Source organism: Mauremys reevesii, linkage group 11, assembly GCF_016161935.1.
Source record: "Mauremys reevesii isolate NIE-2019 linkage group 11, ASM1616193v1, whole genome shotgun sequence".
NCBI classification, from domain to species: Eukaryota; Metazoa; Chordata; order Testudines; family Geoemydidae; genus Mauremys; species Mauremys reevesii.
In genome coordinates this window covers 25,019,498-25,043,632 of record NC_052633.1, presented here as the reverse complement: position 1 = coordinate 25,043,632, position 24,135 = coordinate 25,019,498, and the positions used below count along the sequence as shown (strand labels likewise).

At 40.0% G+C, this 24,135-nt stretch overlaps 1 long non-coding RNA gene across 2 annotated transcripts; it reads right to left on the bottom strand.

Moving 5' to 3' along the window:
• Positions 1–1,174: 1,174 nt before the first annotated feature.
• Positions 1,175–15,508, bottom strand: LOC120375114. 2 transcript variants are annotated; one of them, XR_005586437.1, is made up of 5 exons: positions 15,376–15,508; positions 14,832–14,892; positions 13,885–13,983; positions 7,574–7,642; positions 1,175–1,374 (listed from the first exon to the last, which is right to left on the bottom strand). It is a non-coding gene; the product is annotated as an uncharacterized LOC120375114 (long non-coding RNA). The 2 variants fall into 2 exon arrangements; XR_005586436.1 differs by lacking the exon at positions 1,175–1,374 and having other exon boundaries at positions 7,409–7,642.
• Positions 15,509–24,135: the final 8,627 nt, after the last annotated feature.

Below are 24,135 nucleotides of genomic sequence, written 5' to 3'. Positions count from 1 at the left end.
TGCCCAGGGAGGTTGTGGAATCTCTATCATTTGAGATTTTTAAGAGCGGGCTGGACAAACATCTGTCAGGGATGGCCTAGATAATATTAAGTCCTGCCTTGAGTGCAGGGGACTATACTGGAAGACCTCTTGAGGTCCCTTCCAGTTCTACAGTTCTATGATTCTATGTTGTATGTGTTGTTTTGACATTTATTTAAACTTTAGCTCTGTCTTCTAGGTTTTCAACGTGGCCTCTACTTATGGATATATGTATGGAAATTAGACCAGGGGACATATGCTGGGGTCTGCACCCGGTAAAGCTCAGGTGGGGTGTTAGGCGCAAGGGTGGCCTTCAGACATGTTTGCTTCCCCTTGATCCTTGAACCAGTTGGTGCTGGATCAATTTCTTGGCATAACAGACTCTTCAGGCTGCTCTGCATTATTATGGCTGCCTATGGTCCCAAGCAGTAGGGGATTGCCTGGGTATAGGGATGACCCAGTAACATTCCCTTTCACCAAGACCAAGGAGAAGTGGCAGAGGAAGCATTGGACCACTCGAGGATCCCCTTATACAAGGTAAATCCTCCAGTGGCTGTCTGAAGTGGGGTTAGGACCACTTGCACTGTCAGAATGATGCAAAGCAGATTCAGTGGGGCTGAGTGGAATTTAGCCCAGTTCCTTCTAATGGGGCACAGAGGCACTCACTGTAGATGCCAGTTTTGCACTCATTTCCTGTTTTAAGTCACCCTTGTTAACTGGTAACAAGCCCCTTTATTTATTTATTTATTTCTCCATAATCAAATACTTCAAGCAGCCAAATGATTTTTCCCCTGAGCTCTAAGACCTGTCAGACCAAAATCTCTTTATATTTTTTTTTAAGTTACAGTTCTAAACTTCTAATGGCAGTGCTATCGCAGCTAAAGCTCTAGTATTTGAGACACCTGCTAATCACTGCTACAGCAATGCCTGAAGTGATCATTTCACAATATGCCGTTTGGGGACTTCTCACTAATCCATGTTCAGGTGTTTAAAAATAATAGGTTTGCTTCTGTTGCTCTATATGTGAGCTGGTCTTGCTAAAACTGTCTCCCTACTTTATCTGCAAAAGCAAGTTTTTATTTTAAAAAAATTCTGTACATTTATAAATCAAAATTTTCTGCAATCTCATGTGAATTGTAGATTTACCATTATTACCTTCTCTGTGGTTGAGGGAGAGGAGCAATCTGCTTGGTCCTTCAGGTCTATCATTCAAGAGATGTTCAGGAAAGGATGTGATATCTCCAAGACACAAGATGATGAAGAATTAAAGACAGCAGTCACACACAACAGATGATAGCAATAATGGCAACAGAGTATTACTATGGATCCTCTTCTCTTTATTCCTCAGCAAATCCCCTAGTAAATTATGGAGATAATGAAACACATTTTAAAATAATGATTCACTGTGATAACGAGAAAACCCTCAAGCTTCATTTAACATATGACTTGATTGTCCCAGTCCCCTTACCATTTACCATACTGTGATAATATTTGACATTCACCAACCAAGGAAAATAGAATGCTAAAGGGCCAATGCTCTGTACGCATCAGAACCTCCCACAGGAGCTAATGGGAGGCTGGAGTATGAAAAGAATACAAAGATGAACAACCCCAGAGAGCTGCAAGAGACATTCATTCATGTTCAGATCGGAGTTTATCCAGAGTGATTCCCTTGACTTCACTGGTGTTACCCCAGATTTACCCCAGTATAACTAAGTTCAGAATTTGGTCCACCATGCCAGACTTAGGCACAATGAGTTTAAGAGAGCCAGGAGAGTTTGGGCAAAAGCTGCCCCTTTAAAAAAGGAGCAGCATGTGCTCCCCAACCCATTTTTGCACCAACCCTGCTCTTTTGGCTGGTGTGGAGTGGAGACAGGATCATTGTCCCTTCCTCATCTCTTTTGGGAGGCTAGCAGTCATACTGCCACAGGCACTAGCCTGAATAAATCCCAGGAGGAGTTCTGTCTGGCCTTTAAGGGCTTCCCTCTGCGGCTCACTAGTTCCCCGCGCTGGGGCAAATGGAGGAAGGGCAAATTCTTGGTTCTTCCATCATGCCAGTGCTTTTCAGGTAGCTACACCTTTGAGGGCACTAGTAGAGGGATTTTCACGTTCTCTGCAATAGGCCTATGCCTGCCAGCTTTGCAAAGGGGACAGAACCGCACAGGGCTGGGCACAACCCAGTTATATACCACGTTCCATGGTTTAATGTGTGGCATATTTACTTGCAGTGTTGTGCACAAAATATCTGTTTTCCCCATTCTATACTTAAAGACAGTATCAGGATAATGATACCAGCTGCCAATCTCTACCTTCCCTGATCACACTCGTCTGTCGACACTATGCACTGGAACTAAGAGAAGACGTTTCCATAGGCTATGTTTCAATGGTAGGCAAATAACATTACTGGCTCTCTGTCATCCCTACCCTATGAAAAGCATTGGTAGTTTTGTAAATGGAGATTGGCCTAATGGCAGACATAGTAACTGTCCCTTTGGCTGGGCAGGGCATACCTAGGAAGGTTTGATATAAATGTGTGTCAATGAGCAGCATGATATTCATAAGTACAGCACAAATCTATACCAAGGAGAATGTTGCTGCACAAGAAAATCTTATAATCTAATCATTTTGCAGGAGTCTGTTCAAGGAAGCTCTATTTTGTTTTCACATACAATGCCCTGCAATATATGTGAAAAATGTTTAATTAACAGACCTGCTCTTGTCACAAGTGAGCTTTCAGCTGCATTTTTTTCATTCCACCCACAGAAAGCATCAGTAATCAAGAATTATATGATGCCATGTGCCAAGTTCAGGGAAGCAAAATCCAACATGCTTCCTCCCCCACAAGCAGGTTGTAAGGCATTAATTATCCCTGGGAGGTGGGGGAGGAGTACAGCTGCTATTCTAGCATGTGACTCGAAGAGAGTTTGAAACCCCTCTGCACCACTTCCCATATGGCATTAGGTCTGAAAGAACCAAACAATCATAACAGCATAGAAGAGCATTTTCTTTGTTTATTTTCTTCATTGATTTTAGATCACAAACAAAAATCAAACAAAACCATAGAAAAGATATGTTAAATTTCCTTCCCAAAAATGAATGAAATACATAATCCTATACTCAAGTGTCCGGGGGTAGCCGTGTTAGTCTGTATCAACAAAAACAACAAGGAGTCTGGTGGCACCTTAAAGACTAACAGATTTATTTGGGCATAAGCTTTCGTGGGTAAAAATCCTCACTTCAGATGCATCTGAAAAAGTGAGGTTTTTTACCCACTAAAGCTTATGCCCAAATAAATCTGTTAGTCTTTAAGGTGCCACCGGACTCCTTGTTGTTTTTATAATCATATACTAATTCCCAAATCATGTATTCCAGCATTACTGTTTAATCTGTAAATTAACCTGTGTGTTATATATACACACACGTGTATATAAAGTTAAAATAGAAATAACATCCCCCTTTCCTGCCCCATCCCCATTCTAACTACCTGTGCACATACTAGTTTTATTCTTACTTATACCCAGCACACAAAACAATAAATCTAAAACTTTACAGGAAGAATTTGCAAACATTTACTAAAGTTCAAAACTGGTTCCAGCGCTTATTAAATTCTTTCATGTTGTTCTCTAGCACATACATTTTTTTTTCATATGAGGACATGACTGCAAGATTCATAGAGACATTCTACCGCTCCCAAGACAAATGGAACATAATATATTAATATAAAATATATTAATTACTTATATTTGTTGTTGGTTTTTGATGGGAGGAGTAATCTAATGTTATTAGTTTGCATCAAATTACAAGGTAAAGTAGGTAAAAGTCTGATTTCTTCTCTTTGAGGAAAATGAAAAACATCATTACAAATGATTCCTTCCCCCCCACTCCCTCCTTTTACTGTAGATCTGAAATTCATATTAATTCACATCAGCTGAAATTCACCCTTGTGCACAAGGCCAGCACAAGCTCCATGCACAATGTTAATGCCACTTAACTCCTCCTTTGAAAACTTGGGTGGAACTTAATGGTGCTGATCCTCAGCACAAGGATGAATTTCTCACCACTATGTACATGAGTTAAAAATTATCATTGACATTACCATTGAGTACATGACCCAAATATATCCACTACTTCCTTCTGATTCTGGTGGTAACGAGCTGCTGATTGGTAATTTCTTGGATCTTTTCACTGATAATGAAGTCTTCAACCAATGCCCAGAGTCCCTCATAGGTACATTTTCTAAGGATTCTAGTTTTCTGTCCGATGTTTTGGTACATCTCCCAGCTGTATGTTAGCACTGAAGTTACATTTGAATTGAAAATTCTCAGTCTTGTGCCGGTGTTATGTGTCTTTGATTTCCAACATTACATTTAGTAAATGCTGTGGCTGCTTTTCCTATCCTAGATGTCATTTCCTTCTTGAAGTCTCTGTTGGCCACTATGGTACTGCCCAGGTAGGTGAACTGTTCTACTCTCTTGATATTTTTGCTTTCTAATGTGATGCTACCGTTTGACATCTGGGTTTCAAGGATGTTTCAGAATAACTAACTAATTCTGAGACCTGTTTGGCCTGTTGTTTTTGCCAGGTTATCTGTCTTTGTAAGTTTCAGGTGGTGTCACTCAATAGCACAATCTCATCAGTAAAATGTAGGTCTTGCAGGGCCGGTGCAACCATTTAGGCGACCTAGGCGGTTGCCTAGGGCGCTGGAATTTGAGGGGCGCCATTTTCTTTGGCAGCGACCGTGGCGGCCGGATCTTTGGCTGCCCCAGTCACCGCCGGCATTTAGGAGGAGGGAGCTGGGGCAGGGAAGCGTGGGGAGGGCCGCCTGCAGCAAGTAAGGGGGCAGGGGGCAGCACGCAGGGGCACTCCCCGCCCCAGCTCACCCCGGTGCCTAAGCTGATTGGTGCCGCAAGCCTGGGAGGCGGGAGAAGTGAAGCAGCGACGGCGTGCTCAGGGTGCTCATGCTCATGCATGGAGCAGGGGTGAGCTGGGGCGGGGGGGTGCCTCAGGGCGGGGGGTGGGGAGCTGCTGCAAGGGGGGCGCCTCAGGGCGGAGGGGGGGAGCTGCCGCGGAGGGCAGGGAGGGCGCAAGGAGGTTTGGCCTAGGGCACGAAACATCCTTGCACCAGCCCTGAGGTCTTGTAGGCATTTCCCATACACCCATGCTTTATCAGTGTTTTTGTTGTATACTTCATTGCTAAGTCTATGGCAATGCCAAATAAAAGCAGAGATAAAATGCAGCTGTGTTTGATGCCAGTGTCCACATTGAACTGTTCTGTTGTCTAGGTTTTAATCTTTACAGGGCACTTCACATCTCTGTACAGACTCTTGATGATGGTAGCAACTTCAGGGCTGAAGAATTATTCAACAATGGGGGGCCATCGAATATCTTTTGAAAAATCAGTGAAATTGATGAGAGGAGTTTGCCATTCTATACATTCTTTATGTGACTAGCTGATCTACATAGGATCTCTTGGGCCTGAATACAGCCTCTTCTTCTCTAAGCTTTGCATCAACTACCCTTTTTATTCTGCATAATGTCACACTGCGGAAGGCTTTCCCTACCCACAGAGAGTTGTGGAACTTATCTCTGGTTTTAGTGTTTTGCCTTGGAAATAATTAATCAGGGCTATAAGTATAAATCACTTTCATTGCATTTTAATTAAGAATGTGTTCTCCCAGAGCTGCATCATCCAGAGGAAAATTACCCAAGGGAGAACCAGTCCCTTAACACCACACATGTGCTGACCTTATTATAGCTAGGCAAACTGTTTGAATCACAGCCCCTTTTCTCATTCCAAGCCCAGACAGGGGGCCAGATACAGACAGATACAACTATGGGAGTCTAACAGAGGTTCAGGCTTTGTCATATAGATGAGAACTGAATGCTCACAGCTGAGACATCAGGGAGAGAAGTCTGTGATAAACGTATACTGCAGCACTGACAAAGAAAAGACCGTGTAATGCTTCTCTAGCCCCCAGGAAGTACTTTCCTAATCTTAGTTTTCTTTGTTCCAGTGTCGTACAGCAATTCAGCTTTTCAAATACGTAATTTCTGCTCTCACCCACTCCTTTATACATGTGGTACATCCAGATTTATGATAGGAGTTTAATATTTTCAAGATCCAGAAACTGAGTTTTAATACGAAAGGTTGGATAGACTTCTTGTGCATCCTGTCCACCCACAAAACCAGTGGGAAAGCAGGAGGTTTGTGTGTGGCAGGGGCACATTGAGAAACTGATATTAAAACGATGAAATGGTTTTATGGCTTAGGCATGGGAAAGAATGGGTCACAGAATGAGTTAAACAGAACTGGAATTACACTCTCTTGAGTGGAGTAAGATCTATATTATCCAGCTGTGTATCTCAGTGTAATCCCATGGATTTCTAGTTCCAGTGAGGGAGGAAATTGTATGTACACAGAGAACATTTGGACTGAACCACTATTAGCTCTAAATACACCATTCAGACAAAAACAACAAAAGACAAAATATATCCTCCAAAGCTGCTTTTCCCAACCACTGGGGCAACAGCTGGTAGCCACTGGAAATACCTGATTAGGTGTATTTTCCCCTCATTTTCAATGAGCTCTACCATCCTACTCCTCTTCTCTATTGAATAAATGGGTTGCTGTCTGCCTGTCTTATCTAGGACAAAGGGCCCATTAAGGAGGCACAATCAGCTTCGTGAATGCAACTGCAGAAGACTGATGCAAGAGGAGGACTGTGGCTGACTCACCATGACTCCTTTGAGCAGGGCCAAAGAGAACGCATGCTGCACTCTGTCAAAACCTGGGGAGGCTCCTGCTACTGTGAGTGCTCCATCACAGAATTCTGGCGGAGTACAGATGGAGTTTTTTCTGCCCCTTAAGGTAGGCTGTGCAAGTGAAAGAAGAAGTAGGTAAAGTGGGAAAGGGCTGAGTGGGAGTGGGCATGAGATAGCAATGAATAGAGTGAGAAGTAGCTGGACAATGACTGGAAGGATTCAATCCTCAACTCTGACCAGTATGGGCTGGATGCCTCATTGGGGGAACTCCAAAGAGAGCCATTTGCAGCTCCCCAGTCCTCGGCCTGTCCAGGGGCCAGTTCAATTACTAGCATAATTGAGAGCAACCCCAGGGCTACTCGTAATTTAGAGTAACCCAAAGATCCATCTACCAGCTAGTGACCACCAGAAAAGATCTTCATTATAACTGCTTCTAACCTCAGGAACAACCCAGGTGAATGTCCTCAGTGAGCCCCCTGGACCTTTGGGCATACGTTAGAGCTGTGTGAAGGCTGCTCTAATTTACAATGGCCACCAGTAGGGCTGTTCCACAGATGGGGCAGATATATGTGGTGGTTCTAAACATGAATATGGGCAGCAGAATTTGGGCCATAATACATATATTTGAATTAACTGAAAATGGGTCATGATAAAATGTCATCAGAAATATTGTACAAAAGGATAAAGGATAAGAACTTTTAAAAGAGGCAATCAGGACTGGAGCCAATTTGATGATCAGTTAGTTAGCACATTTAGCAAAAATTCATGGATCATTGTCAGGGTTACTTTTTACCTCTAGGAAAGTAACAATTCATGTCTCTCAAAAGTATCCAGGCTCAGCTTGACACACCACCTGATCAATCTGAAAAGAAACAAAACAAAGTATTTTGAAAATGCTAAACACAGCAGTGAACAATATCTGACTCAGGCTAATAAATACAGCCCAAGCTCAAAATATGTGCAACTTAGAAACCACCCAAAGGAATTAATTTCCTGTAATTTTGGTAGTAAAGGTATGATTAATAGCACCAGAAAACGGTGATGGTGATTTTTAAAATTATTTTTTAAGGTGAGGTAGTGAATAGAGGAGACAGTAAAGGGAAACACTTGATTTTTGTTTGGAATGGAAGATGATAGGTACAAGGGAAAACACCTGGCAGGGAGTAGCCTTCACTTTTACATTCTCCAGTTGGCTGCTACACTTACATTACACACATACAGCCAAATTCAGTGCTGATTCAGACCCGGTAGAGTCACAGGTCACACAGCCATAGCAGTACAGTTTAATTCATTTTTCTGCCAGTCTTGTGACCCAAACTACACACTGCGAGTAACTTATGCCACCACCTTTGTGACCAGTGAATTTAGCCTTGCGATTTTGGGTTTAATTCTGATCTCTGTGTTTTACACCATTGTGGAATAAATGTTTATATTTACATATACATTTACACTGGTATAAGTTGTATTGGCAAGGTCTTAGGCAAGCACTGAGAAGCAGTGCTGATTATCTGTGTCACTCCTGGATTATCTTCAGTAAAGGATTTACCTTGGATGAAATCACATGTGCCTCCACATCCATAGAATAGATTTTGCTGATTTAAGCCCTAAATGGGTTAGTTTAATAAAAGGGCACAAGACAGGGTTACTCTTTGCGCTCATTCTGGTACCCTTTGCACTATTCCATGCAACACAATTACTGTTATCAGACGGGGCACACATTGATCCCTGTTTTATCTCTGTCCTTTGCAAGCACATCCTAACACATTACTTCCTAATCATTTTTAAAGTGCCATTTTGGGGGTAATTTCTCTGGCTTCAAAAATATGTTACAGAAAAACAGAGGCATTTCCCAGATGATTTTCTAAAGATGATTTGAATAAATTTAAGAGTAAGTTTCCCTTCACCTGTGTTTTTAATTCTATTAAATACCTAAGAGTGTGCTTATCTCACCGAACTTCTGATCCTTTAAAATTAAATTACCCTCCCTTAGTGAACCAGATCAAAAAAAGACCTAGTAAAGTAGAATAATCTTAGCTTGTCCTGGTTTCCTTAATTAAGCACTATTAAGATGAATGCCCTCCCCCATGTGAATTACCTCCTTTGAGGTCCTCCGTGTTTTGCTGCCCTTGAGTTATCTTTAAAAGCTGTAATGTGACTTGTTAACAATTTTAGTGTGTTTGCGGGACTGGGAGGAGGAGATGTAGAAATGGAACCCTTGTTTGACTGGTCCTATGCATTTTACAGCAAAAAGTTTTATGTAAATGGAAAATGGGTTTTGTCATTCCCGCCCCCCAAACTTTTGTTTTTGAAAGAAAACCTTAAAAATTTCAAAGACTTTATTTACTATCAATAACCACAAAAGCAATAGGTTAATATTGTTATTACTGGGATTATTCTTTACCCCAAGCTGTGGCAGTAGTGTGCCTAGTGTAGCACCTCTCAGAGGCAAGCAGTCTACAAGTAGGCAGGCCACGTATCCGTTTATAAACCAGACAGTCCTGCTTTTCTAATGTTAGTTCCCTGTTCAATACAGAGACAAATCCGGATGTGGTTTTGCCTAGTATCACATGGGGGATGCCATAATGAAAAGGGTGGCACTCGTCCCCCGCCGGCATGACCTTGCCCACACCATGCTCCTGAGGTCACGCCAGCAGTGGTGGGACAGCCCCCTGCCAGAAGTACCAGAATGTCTGGTATTCTGGTAATGTGTGAGTGGCCACCCTAACTGTAAGTGCCTCAGCAGCTAGACCTTACAGGCACTAGTCGTGGTGGGTCCCAATATCCTCTCAGACACATGGCCAAGGGAAAGGTTTTACTAGGCAGGGAAGGGGAAAGGTTATAGATGCTTATACAGTTACAGTTTGAAGTGAGAAACAGTGGTTCTTATTTGGCTCTATGGGGCAGTCCAGTAAAGAGTCAGGGCTCTTCAGGCCTAGTGCCTGGAGTGCCCTCTCTGGTCCAAGGAAGTAAGGATTCCAAGCCCAGTCTCTGATGGGGCCTCTCTGCACTGGCTCCCTAGACAGGCGCTGCTGCTCCACCATAAACCCACACAGATGTGCAACTGGCTGTGATGTTCCACAGTTCCTGGGGGTTCTCTTCAGGTCCCTCCTGCTATGCAGTTCCCACTCCTATACACGGCCTGGCCAACTCCTGGCTCAGGACCTCTCTTTATCTAGCCAGGGGAAAGGGAAGTGCAATAGGGAGGAAAACATAATCCCTGCTTAGCCAGGAGGAAAGAGATGTACAATGGGTAGGGGACTGCTAGGAGATCCATCACAATATGAAACAGCCCTAGATGGAAGAAAAGTGGGAGTGCCCTCTGCTTGTGCTCCTGGGGTACTTACTACCCAAAGGGGAACATGGAGAAAATGGCCCTACCATCCCCTCTGCACACCTCAGATGTTACATGCCCCTGAGGAGAATGCAGCAGGTACCATCACTTTGTGCATCTTGGATTAATAGTGCCTCCCACAGACACTGTACCTCCGAAGGCACCCTATCACCATATACAGGGTGCAGGCCTGCAGAACAATCTCGCCCATAGTTACACACCATGTGCCCTTCATCTTCAAGATGCAGTGCACAATTCAATAATTAATTATCCCAATACTCCTGCAAGGTATGGCATGTATATATGTATTACAATCTCCAGTTTTATAGATATAGAAACTGTGACAGATGGAGGCTAAGCAACCAGCCCCAAACCATAGAAAGAGTAAATGTAAAAGCCAGGATTTGAACTCAGAAGTTCCTGCTTCTTTGTCCCATATTCCAACCACCAAACCTGAGCTTTTTTTCATGTTACTCATTTTAGCTAAAACTCCCCATTGAAGGCAGTGGGAGTTATGCTTAAAACAAATTGCAGTCTATGGCCCTCTATCATTATTACATAGGACCATTTCTCAGAAAGCAGAGAGCACATTATCTGTGGTGTTATAAGCAATGCTTCTTTGCTAGGAATCTGAGAACAGCAGGTGCTTATTATTCCCTGTCAAAATGTTGTGGCATAAGCTATTTCATACAAAGTTTAATGATCTGACCTGCTCCAGGTAAACTATTAGGAAGGAAATTAATTAGTTGAGGCCCAGAGGTACGGATAACCTAACTACAGAAACAACTATCATTCCCTACAGGAACTGCAGCTGTAGCACTGATTTTTTTTTTCTGTCAAGTGGGAAGATCATTCAAATCCCTTCAACAGATGAGTGTTCAATAATTTTATTTTTAAATGCAGTCTTTGAAGGTTATTTTGGTGAGTGCTGGCTCTGAAAACCAATGTAACCAGATAACGCTTCATGATTGAAGGCAGCTGCTTACTCTTATGTATACAGGTGTTGCACTCAGATACAGAAAGAAGTATATTACTGTATAAATCCAGCTAGCAACCATGGCTCAAACAGTGCCCTTGTTTTCTACATCACAAGTGGGTAAAGTTTGACTTGCCTTTATGGATACAGAATGGACAAACTTCTGTAGCCACTTTGAAAAAGACATAAAGAAGATGACAACAGATAACTGATGAAAATCTTTCCAAGAGTTAGGAATAACATTAGAAATCATACTATGAGTGGGAGGACAGGGAGAATCTCCAGGCTCAGAGTCTGGTTCACTTTCATTCACATCTATAGATAGATAGATAGATATAAAATGGTTAATTCTGGAAGTGCTGACTAGTAATTTTAATGGGACACGTACTGACTCTAGCCAGAATATATAACAAGAGTGCTGGTCATTTTATTATTCTACTTTGTAGAGCTATACTTATTCAGGTAAAGATTCAATTACAACATGCTAACAAAGTCAGAGAGTATTGGAAGGGGAACTCTCATATGTCTCTCCCCATATGTGATTGAGGCAGGGAGAAAGTCAACGAAGGGCAACCTAACAAATTTACCCAAGATTTCTGAAATTGCCCATGCATTTTGGATGTCCAAACTGAGACAACTTGGTGTTGATATTCAGAAGTGCTACGTACCCGGTACTCTAAATGAAGTTTCTTTGAGCAAGATATATTAAACTCTCTTCAGTTTAGTTTCAAAATTCTCATTTTTGATATGTGGCTTACCACAATGAGTTTTACAGCAAGTTCCATGTGTGTGGCTTTAGGCACTACATGAGGAAGGACTAATATTCTTGGACCACATAAGATGACAAAATAATTTTAAATCCACATCTGTTCCTCAATATTAACAGGCCTTATTTTCCTTTTAAAATACATTATATTTTTCTTCCTAATATTAAGAATATAAAGTCTCTTAAAATTGTTCATTCCATATAACATTATTAGAATAATAGGTTCCTTGACACCAAGACAATTAAAGTCTAATCTATTCTTTCTAACACAGCTAAGTGAACAGACTATTTGCTAGTTGCCTAAAGAAAAAAGCAAACCTCCCCTTGCTGTTAACTCAGAATATTTTCAGTGGGAAATACCAGAAAAAAACCATGGCCATATGTTAATGTAAAGCAAGTTAAGTAATAGTGAAAGTTTGCTAATTTTCAAAGTAAGTGTTAAAAAATATATCCTGAGTTGCACAATCAATCCCAATTATCCTTATCTTGAACTAATCTTTCATACCATTAATCACTGTATCATCCAGTGTTTTGCCTTCTTAAATAAGAAGCATAGAATGCAGAATACTGCTTAATACTTAATACTTAATAGTTTGCCAGCAAAGATTAAATAGTAAAGTAGAATTGTTAGCTGATTTAACTCTGAAAAGATGTACACTAAAGAAAAAAATGCCCTGGTCTTTTCTCTATTCTCTGATTGGCAGTTCATTTCTTCTAGGATCATTGTTATGGTCTGCAAGAACAGAAAGTAAAGCCTGCCTTTACAAATTTATCCCGAAGTTACTTCAAATAGCAGCCAATGTTATTCCAAGTTCAACAGGAACATTATCATGATTTGCAGATCTATTAAACTAGAGTGGCAGTCCTTTCCCTGCAACAATTTAGAGTATAGTACCTTCCTTCCCACATTTGAAGGATAGCTTGATTTAGAAAGATGTAAATCACTACAGTTTAGATTCTGCCGTCCTGACTCATGTTAATTATTAAAGTTATTCTGTGAGTTTATCCTGGGTTCCAATATGACAACTCATGGAGTAAAGTGCTATTCAACATGAGTAAAGGAGGCAGAATCTGGCCCTGTAAGATCTGGTAAACTGAGAGGTTTTCACATGCTGAATTGCTATTGTACAAAAATAATAATAATAATAAATTGAAAATTAAAGATAGAGAATTACAGTAATAAATTTTTGAACTAATGCAGCAGGAATGTCTTGCCATATTGCAGGGCTATACTTTGATGTATGATGAATTGGAGACACACTGGAGATGAATGGACAGAAGAGAAAAAAAAGACAACTACCCTGAAGGATACATTAATCACACCATTGTTGAGCTACATATTTTGCTGATTAGCCCATTTTCTAAATGAGCAACGTGACTTAGTCTTTCTGAAATAGCGGCTTTTAGGGATCTGGACCTGGTGGAAAATTTATTGTTCCAACATTGAGCTACACTAGCAATGTTACTGGACACAAGTCTTAGCAACAAATAGTAAATTATGGAGAACATTGCCATTGTTGGCCTGCAAGCTGAGCAAAGAGTGAAAACAAAAGAGTGATGAAATTGTATATTCTTTCTTGTTGATTTTGTAATCTTACAGTAGTTTTATTTTATTACAGTAGCCCCACCCAAAATCAGGGTGTCATTGTGCTAAGCATTGTACAGACATATTGTAAGAGACAGTCCCGGCCCCAAAGCAATTGTGTCTAGTCTGCACAGTTTCTGTAACAAATAAATATTCCAGTTCTGGATTTTTAAGCTGCTATAGTTATACCAGTACAACCTCTAGCCTTCATAGTTTTACTGACATAAACATGCATTGTACACAGAGTCCACATAGACAAGACAAATGGGTAAGAGGCAGAACAGAGGCAGAGAAAAGGAAGTAACTTACCCAATGCCAGCCTTGACTGAAACATAGAAAGCCTCCAGATTGATGAAAAATAAGAAAAGGTAGAGTTTTAACAGTACATATAACAATAAGAATTTTAAAAGGTATAGAAACTTTCATGCTTCAAGACATAAACCTACCTCCCCCTATTGGGTGTATTCAGGAAACTTCTTCTGGAGGAAGAATAGTCCATACCTGCTGGGTTTCTTAATCTTCTTCTGAAGCAGCTGGTGTGACCACTGTCAATGGCAAGATACTGGACTGTGTGGACCATTGGTCTCATCCAGCAGGGAAACTCCTATGTTTAATAACTATATTTTGCTCCAGACACTTGATGCCCAGGAATAAAATGACTCACTTGTTCTTGGTAGACTATGAGCTCTCCTGGGCATGGACTGCATCCTACTATGTTTGCACACTACCTCTCATACTTTGGATGTGCCCATAATACAGATAAATCATTTATGTAATAGTATGTGTGGGAGGGAAGGGCTGTTTTGATATCATCTTCCCAATTCTGCTCCAGAAGACACACAGCCCAGCTTGTACTAGAGCCTGCACACAGTTATCACCATTCAGAATGTTTTGCAAAGGGCAATTGTCTAAATAAGTCAAGGTTCTGAGGCAGCTAAGTCCCAGCCACTAACTACTGTTTTTTGCATGCTCAGTTTTAGGATTTAGGTAGTACTTTGCAAATAGGAACTACTTATTTACTAGCAACTCCCTGTGTAGTAGGTAAATATTGTTACCATTTCACAAATTGGGGAGAAAACAAAACCAAAAATCAGTGAATGCAATTCAGTCCAAAATTTTTGAACTTGAGTATATAAATGTAGGCACCTATTTTCACATTTACTGTAAAAGACAAATGAGCATGGCATGATTTTCAGAAGTGCTGACAGACCCCATCAAAGTCAGTGGACCTTTGGTTCCCCAAGTATGAAAGTATTGGCCCTATATGAACTGAAAAAGCCATGAAGGAAGTCAGTTTTAGAGATAGGATTAATCTCTTGCTTTGTCTTCTAGGCTTCATTTCCTGTAGAGTTATTGAGATACTGTTAGCCTGACTTCAGTCAGGTTGGCATACCTGTTTTGTCTGCAATATCCTTATATACCTCCCCTTGTGGCCAGAACTCACACTGGTTTCACTGCAAAGGAGCAGAATCAGTTTCAAGCAGTTAGCTATTAAAGAACTTGCAGTGGATCTATGCCATCAACAGTACTTTGGGCTGCACTGCACCCTACAGCTGTAAACTGATCTGGTGTCTTCCCAAAAGTCAATGAATGACTCTATAAACATGTCTTTTCTGGACCCCAGTATGGGATCTCTATAATGACAAGTTTTCTGTGCTAGTGATCAGTTTAATCTTTCAGGACAGTCTTCGCTAGGAAAAAGGCTAGACATTTTTTTAATCTGCTTTACATTTCTAAATCATCCAAATTAAAGGAGGAGACCATAGCTATGGGTTTCAAAAGGTCCACAAAGTCCAACTGCATTCATAAAGCACATATCAGCTTGATATCTAAGCTCCACTATGCATGCAGTACATATTTTATAATTGCTGTGTACTACTGCAACTTTCAGATTTTAAAATTTCCACATATAGTTAAGTAAAAATATAGATACTCACACAGTTTAGCAAGAATGTCAGTTTTCCAGGAACAAGTAAAGGAAGTTGAGAATGGTTTCCAAATAGAAGAGAAAGAGATTCACCAACAAACAATTTCAGCAACAGCAGCAAGTTTCAAAATGGCTAATTTAGGGCTGCAAGTGCTTGACTTTGCCAAATTTAAAGGCCCAGCCCCCAGAAATGCATGTTGGGAAAAAAAGTTTATTTAAGAGCAGAATGCTGCATTGCAGAGAGTTAATAGAAAATAGGTGGGTAGGGGCTAGAGGCCAGGGTCTAAGAGTTAAGGCTACATTTCATAAAAGATATATATATAAAGGCTTAGGAACATTCATGTGTTATATAAAGCTATAGGCAAATACTTTTCATGCAGACAATGGATGAGAAAAGATTTAGAAATTCTAAAACATAATAAGGCTATTCAAAGCTCTTTGATATCTTAGTATTTAGGATACTGTTTTCCCTAGTACTTCATTCAACTGTTGCATCTGTTTCTAATTAAACAGCATCTAATTGTTAGGGCAACCAGAAATCAATGAAAGAACAGCCTCACTATTCTAAAAATGGATTAACCTAAAATAATGAAAAGTCTCCTGTGTTTGGAATTTGTCTTGCTCTAGGTTCATTTACTGTTTGTACCCTCTGCCCTGTCACATGTGCTGTGTAAAAAGCAATAACTAGCCCTGACACTATCTAGATCATTATTGTCTCTATACAATTACATTCTTCCTCCAGCTATTTTTTCTAACCTTTATCAGTTAGGTGGGTTTTTAAACTTTCTTTGCTCCTTTCTTCCTGTTCCCACTAATTCCAGTGGAATATCACAACATTTTTGTTAATTGTTCTATAGTAAAATCTCTCTCTGGTAGATAGTTTGAATTTTGAATTTATAGTTATAATTCCATCTATCATGCAGACTATAGCACCAGAGGAACTAATAATTTAAAATATGCTTAGAGCATTAGTATACATTCAGTTCAGACAGGGTTGGAATTTTTAATGCTGATTTGATTGACCAGAAGTTCTTACTTTTAATTCTATCCATTTTTATCTTCCCCAGACATCACTAAACAATTAAATTGAGAATTGGAAAGATAACATTTCACTTAAAGGAGAGCCAAAGTGCTTTTTATTTTCTTGATTGGAAATGTAATAAAGCTAAAATAAGGGAAATTTGTATCTGAAAAGAAATGATCTGCATAGTAATGGCAGTGTGAAGAAAGCTTACAGAAATAAATTCTTTCTATCTCCAAATATATACATTTTTGGGAGTATGTGTGGTACTATGGAATAGGTCTTTAATAAATAAATAAATAAATAAGTGTATCTGCAAAAATCCTGAGCACAGACTTATTGTAATTAGTGTTCACCACACAATAGTTATGGTATCCCGTCACTGGCATTTGACAAATGCTGATGACTTGTAAGCCCGAATAAGTAGTGTTACTTTAGACTTTTCAAGCATGAGTTTAATGGTTGTCTTCTCCAACACTTATTGGAAATCCATATGTAATCTATACATAATGTATATAAAGTAGGCACAAGCTTTAAGCTGATTCTACCAACAGATTTAAATACACTAGTGGGGTAATATCAGCTATTTAATCACTTATGGGAGTTTCCAGAAACAATACTTAATGATTCATTAATGTTGGAAAAGGACAGGAGGCACAGTTACAAATGATCACTCTTTGCTTAGGCCTGCCTTTCTTAATCAATCAGGGTGCTATATATACATTGACATTTTTGTTTCTGCTAAGCAGTACTTATAAAGTTGCTGAAAGCACAATTGCTAAAGCAATTGAAGTAAAATGCTGGTTTTTTTTCTCCCTCGTTTACCAGAGGAATCATTTTGTTTGGTATTCATATGAGATGGAGGCCTTACACTGAATCACTGAATGGATTCCTCACAGTGGAGATTCCTCAGCAGTAGAACTGCATATACATTTAATCACTGAATATCAGATTTATTGTCCAATGTGTTCTCTTCTCTGTTTGCTTACTTGAAACGTAGTGATGTAAAATCAAAATTCACAGAAAGAGTATACAAATAACACTAGCAGAACAAGGACAAGATGTAAATGTCAACTCTCTTGATGCCTATTTGAAGGGGTTACAATAAGTGGTTTTCAAGCACTGGTGATGGGCAATGTCCAAGGATTTGGTGCTTTCATTCTGCTTTTACAAGTTTCATATGCTTATTCTGACTTCACCTGAATCTTTTCAGTCTTGGGCTGTGTGATGCTTGCAGGGGGTACCCAGGGTTGTGAGGCATTTCGCTACCCCCTGCCCTTACCGTAAGGAAGCCTTGTCGGTGCCTGCTAGGGGTCATCTCCCTGACTCCATCAGCCTCTAGTCCTATGTTAATTAAAAGGTTAGAGATGGGCATGCTCCAACCCCCGAGTCCTCCAAACACCCCCTTGGAGTGTCTAGCTCCGATCCACTGGACACTTTCAGTATTCACAAACTCGCTGCTTCCAAAGAAGTAGTACATCCCAGCTTATCAGTTTCACCTCAGCTTACTACTTCACTTAACACGCCACTCTTAGGTATGTTTTTATAATGAAATCAAGCAAAAGTTTATTAAACAGAGTGTAGAGATTCAAGTGAGAGCAAGTAGAAGTATTGAAAACAAATGGTTGCCAATAAAATAGGATGCATCTAGAACCTCAGCTTACCTAACTAGATACTTTTATGTCTCAGAGTAATGTTTACTCAAAGTCCTTCCAGTGTTTTACAGCCAGGCTTGGCTGTGACCTTCCATTCATGAGATGAAGTTATGCTGTCAGCTTGCTGCCTCACTGAAAGATCCCAGATGTCTATCTGCACTCCCGGATATTTCAGAACAATCCCTTGTCCTTATTCATAAGCAGGTTACTTCCTGCAGGTTGTTTGTTTGTGTACGCTCCTTTCTGTTCACAATCTCTTAATCGGCATCTGGCTCAGTATGTAAATAAGTATAAATTGTGGGACACACAATGATCAGACAGGGAGATAAGAGTCTGCTACCTCTGCCTGAAAGGAATCTATCTGAGACATGTCATCTCCTGGTACCTGCCTTTAACATAATTTTCAGTATAGACACAACTCAGATATTATCCTTACGTACATTTCCCAATCATTATGCTGAGCGGTCAGCTACTGGCTCTTGGCAGAGACCTCACATGCCGCCCTTTAGTGAATTATTATGCATATATCCAACCATAGGGAACCCTGTAAAATCCTATGCATTCCCTTTGCCACTTGACATCAAGAAGTGCCTGGAAATCTTATGGGATCAGGTTTTCTGAAGAGATTTCTGGAAATGGTTTTCTGATCAGAAGGGACTTTTACCACAAAAACAGTTTCTTCTTCAGGTATTTTTACTCAGCAGACATCTTTGTAGTTAGTTCGTGAGTAGTACATTCAAAATCTGTCATACAGTGTAGTTTTCATTAGACATAAAGGTCAGAGTGTCTGTTCATTAATTGGGTGAATGGCAAATTAAGATCAGGTTTCTGGAGTAGTGAATTCAAAAATCACTATGCATTTTTTCTAATGTTTGCTTAAAATTACTGCCAGTAAACTAATAGTATTCATGGGAAATTAATAGAAAAGGATAATGAACATAGTCAAAGCAAATGTGATTATTTTATTCATGTGATTCTTAGTGGAAATTGATTTGAGATACTTGCCCAACACTAATTATCCTTCCTGCTGCAAAATATTTTATTATACACTTAATACTTACTACTGGCATGGTCACAAATAGACGGGGTCACTGCTGGTCTTTATCACTACTCATGGTTAGAGACTGCTGGATCACCAGCCTCTATTTGGGGTGTCTTGGTCAAAATTCTTCTAATAAATAAATTAATAGGCTAGAATTGGAGAGACATCGTTAACACTCAACTTCACAACACACGTTTATCACATGATCTTTTAAGAAATGTTCGTTTAACTGATAGACGAAAATACTTCCTCTAGAGCCACTGAAGTATACGGTAATTGGTAATTATGTAGAGACTTTTAAAAATGCTGATCATTTTCCTCATAGATGTTAAATGTATTTTCCAAGTTATCATGACCTTTAGCCTTAAGATTAAATTCTAATCCGAAATTCATGATTTATGTCACTGCAGAGCTCAAAAAACATGGTATTGAATTGATGCAGAAGCAGACTTTTAAGATATATATGGTTGAATACTATGCACCTTGGGTCTAATATACTAAGTTAAATCCTCGGTGTGTGGTTATTTTACCTTTTATTATATTATATTGTCCCCATAACTATAGCAAGTAGGTGTTATTTATGGAAATTAAATATACTAAATCAGCAAACAACAGTAGGTTGAATGAAATATTGGTAATGTCACTGCAAGAAATATACTGAAAACCAAATAGTGTGTTGTGCTGGGAAAAAGGTCATTCAGATTAACAACCAAAAAATGAAACCAAATAAACAGGCTTTGCATATTGTCTTGAAGGGTTCAAAACCTAAGCTTTGGACTCCCAGTGAGTTTAAATGGCCTTTCATGCACTGGAAACCTCCTACTCTTAATCCTACTTTTCATTTTAGCTAGGTTTCTAATTATATTTAGATTATTAATTCCCTGGGTAAACTGTGAGAATCTGTAACAGGGACCTTGTTTTTTTTTCTTTACCTTTAAGGAACCATGCACACCTATGGTAATATATAAATAATAATTAATACAACCATACTGAGAGAACATTAAAGTTGCCTGCATAAGCACTCAAGAGTCGGGAAGCAACTCCTTTCCATAAGGCCCATCTCCATATCAAATCCCATGTTTCTATGGCCCATGTTATAAGCTGGGGATGCATCAGTTGGAAGTAACAGAGGAGGAGAAGGACCTCGGAGTATTGGTTGATCACAAGATGACTATGAGCCACCAATGTGATATGGCCATGAAAAAAGCTAATGTGGTCTTGCGATGCATCAGGTGAGGTATTTCCAGTAGAGATAAGGAGGTGCTAGTACCATTATGCAATGCACTGGTGAGACATCATCTGGAATACTGTCTGCAGTTCTGGTCTCCCATGTTTAAGAAGGATGAATTCAAACTGGAACAGGTACAGAGAAGGGCTACTAGGATGATCTGAAGCTTTCGTGGGTGAATACCCTTTTCTTTGGATGCAAGTAGTGGAAATTTCCAGGGGCAGGTATATATAAGCAAGCAAGAAGCAAGCTAGAGATAACGAGGTTAGATCAATCAGGGAGGATGAGGCCCTGTTCTAGCAGTTGAGATGTGAAAACCAAGGGAGGAGAAACTGGTTCGGTAATTGGCAAGCCATTCACAGTCTTTGTTTAATCCTGAGCTGATGGTGTCAAATTTGCAGATGAACTGGAGCTCAGCGGTTTCTCTTTGAAGTCTGGTTCTAAAGTTTTTTTGCTGCAGGATGGCCACCTTAAGATCTGCTATTGTGTGGCCAGGGAGGTTGAAGTGTTCTCCTACAGGTTTTTGTATATTGCCATTCCTAATGTCTGATTTGTGTCCATTTATCCTTTTCCTTAGAGACTGTCCAGTTTGGCCGATGTACATAGCAGAGGGGCATTGCTGGCATATGATGGCATATATTACATTGGTGGACGTGCAGGTGAATGAACCGGTGATGGTGTGGCTGATCTGGTTAGGTCCTGTGATGGTGTTGCTGGTGTAGATATGTGGGCAGAGTTGGCATCGAGGTTTGTTGCATGGATTGGTTCCTGAGTTAGAGTTACTATGGTGCGGTGTGCAGTTGTTGGTGAGAATATGCTTCAGGTTGGCAGGTTGTCTGTGGGCGAGGACTGGCCTGCCACCCAAGGCCTGTGAAAGTGAAGGATCATTGTCCAGGATGGGTTGTAGATCCCTGATGATGCGTTGGAGGGGTTTTAGCTGGGGACTGTATGTGATGGCCAGTGGAGTCCTGTTGGTTTCTTTCTTGGGTTTGTCTTGCAGTAGGAGGCTTCTGGGTACATGTCTGGCTCTGCTGATCTGTTTCCTTATTTCCTCGTCATGGTACTGTAGTCTTGAGAATGCTTGGTGGAGATTTTCTAGGTGTTGGTCTCTGTCTGCGGGGTTAGAGCAGATACGGTTGTACCTCAGTGCTTGGCTGTAGACAATGGATATTGTGGTGTGTCCGGGATGAAAGCTGGAGGCATGAAGGTAGGCATAGCGGTCGGTAGGTTTTCGGTATAGGGTGGTGTTAATGTGACCATCACTTATTTGTACCGTGGTGTCTAGGAAGTGGACCTCCCGTGTAGATTGGTCCAGGCTGAGGTTGATGGAGAGGTGGAAGCTGTTGAAATCGTGATGGAATTTTTCCAGAGTCTTTCCAGTTGTCCTCTCCTGAAAGTTGACTTTCCAGGAGTCCTCTCCAACTTTCAACAGACCACCTGTCGCTTGCTACCAGAACACACACTACTGATACTGGCTGACAAACAGATTACAATGCACAGCAGCTGGTTTTCAAAATGAAAATAAAAGCACTCTTTTTTTCCCCCCTGAAATAGTTCAAGGCTTTTAATTATGTATTATGGACTAACTAATGGCCCTCACAATTTAATTCTAAAAACATGAAGCCAAATTTAAATTATGGGAGGAGCACAACAAATATTTGCTAATTAACCTTTTGCCATTTCTCACTCTTAGCTTAATGAGTAATTTTTAAAAAATGGTATCCCTGGGTTTCATATTTTAGGGTATAACTGCCAGCGTTACTGTCTTTCACCTTTTATTTCTAAAAGTTTGTTGTCTCTGCCTTTTTTTCTGATGAGAGTCGATTCTTGAGACAACGTTGCTCTGTGGGAACTGGGCCCTGGTTTGGAATGCTGGGCTGCATGCTGTTCGACCAGGGCTGGTGTAATGTGTGAATAAAACAAGTTACACTTAGCACATACCCAGACTCCATGTCACTGATTTCTCCTGCATGGAGAAGCTGACCTGCATGGCCCTAGACTTCTAATATTGTTCATTAGCATGGTTCACTGGGGTTGGAAGAATGAGCTACCTTGTTTTACTGGAGCTGTTTTGTCTAACTATAGTCAGATCCTTAAGTCCAAGTCTTTCAATGAGCTTTGTGCAGACAGAACTCTGACGTGTCATAGAGTTCATTGCAGGATCAGGTCCTTACTGTGTATCTATATTTGCAGTTGTTAGCATGTTGAAAGTGGTAACATATCTGAATATTGGATATCATCTAACCCTGATTTTTTTTGTATGTACTCCAATCATCATATTTCCAAGAGTAATAATTAACATTAACTTGCTCTCACAAGCAGGAAAACTCTTGCTATGTGTTAACTTCTCCATTTACAATAACAAAAATGATTTTCTAATTGTAAATGTAAGTATTAAAGATCATTGTCCATGTAACACAGAATTGACATCTGGGAATGGAGTAAAGACTTAACCCTGCTCATGATCTCACTTACAAAAAGGATATATTTTGTATATCCCTACTCCATGTCGTGATATTTTGGGTTCAACTTTTGTTTTCAGTGCCAACATTTAAGAAAATATTTCAGCACCCTATATTTGGCTTCATCACTTTAAACATGTCTGTATTACACGTGTTATATTATTGTTTTTTTTTCCTGAATGCAGCATTGTTCCAGAAACGTATCTTGTTCTGAGAGAGAAAATTAATTGCATAATATGGCTGTGGAAGAAAGTTCACTTAGCTTTTCAGTGTGCCCATTACCAAAGATATGATATTCATATTTTTAAAAATGTCTTCATACCCTGAGGATGCTCCAGAATCAGATTACAGGATAATGGATCATTATCAAGACAATATAAAGAGCATTTGTATTGATTAATCCATCTTGCAACTTTTTAAAAGAGGTAATAATTTTAGTGCCAACAAAATAAGGGATTGCAGATTCTAATGAGGAAATGGCTGTAATTGCCATTTGGGTAGTGGGTAAGAGATGTTTATTAGATCTCATCCATTATTATATCCAACAGTGAAGCTGATGACCACATACAGGCCATTATTCTACAGATGCACCAGTGACGTGCCAAGTATAGGCTGGTCACTGATGCACACTATACAAGCTAAAATGAAAAATATACTGCTGCCACTCATGGAACTAAACTTAAAGGTCTGTGAGTTCTTTAGTACACAGACATATTAATGACTGGGAGACCGGCGGCTGTAATACCCTCTTTTCTATGACCACCTCTTCTCTCGGCATTGATCGGAGAAGCGTGACCAGAGGGCCTATATAGTTGTAGATCTACCTGCTCCATCCATTTCCTCCCCCCTACAAATACAGATACAAACTACAAAAACAGGTAGTTATCTATTTTAATTGGCTCCAGTTGAAATCAGTGGGTCTATTCATGTGCTTAAAGTTAAACATGTGTTTAAGAGCTTTGCTGAATCAGGACCACTGTGAGTAGCAACACCTTAAAAGGAAATAAAACTGAGAGCTGTAAATGTGAATTATCAATGAGAGGGACTGTCTCCAGTTCCAAAGGCTGATAGGGAAAGAAAGGGAAGATGCAGACAACACGCACACACTGTTGGTTTTGGTTTTTTGGAAAAAAAAAACAGTTTCCAAAAAGTCTGGTCTATAAACTTCAGGATGATTCTCTTAAGAGTTCTTTTTAATATTAATAGGATGAAACCACATAGACACTCAGACACTTGTACACTCTATGGATTTAGAAGGTTAAGAAAATGTATGATAACTACCAAGAAAAAGAAAAGGATTCAGCATATACGGGGGAAAAAAAATCTTATCAACCCAGACATAAAGGTAGCCCCACTGAATTG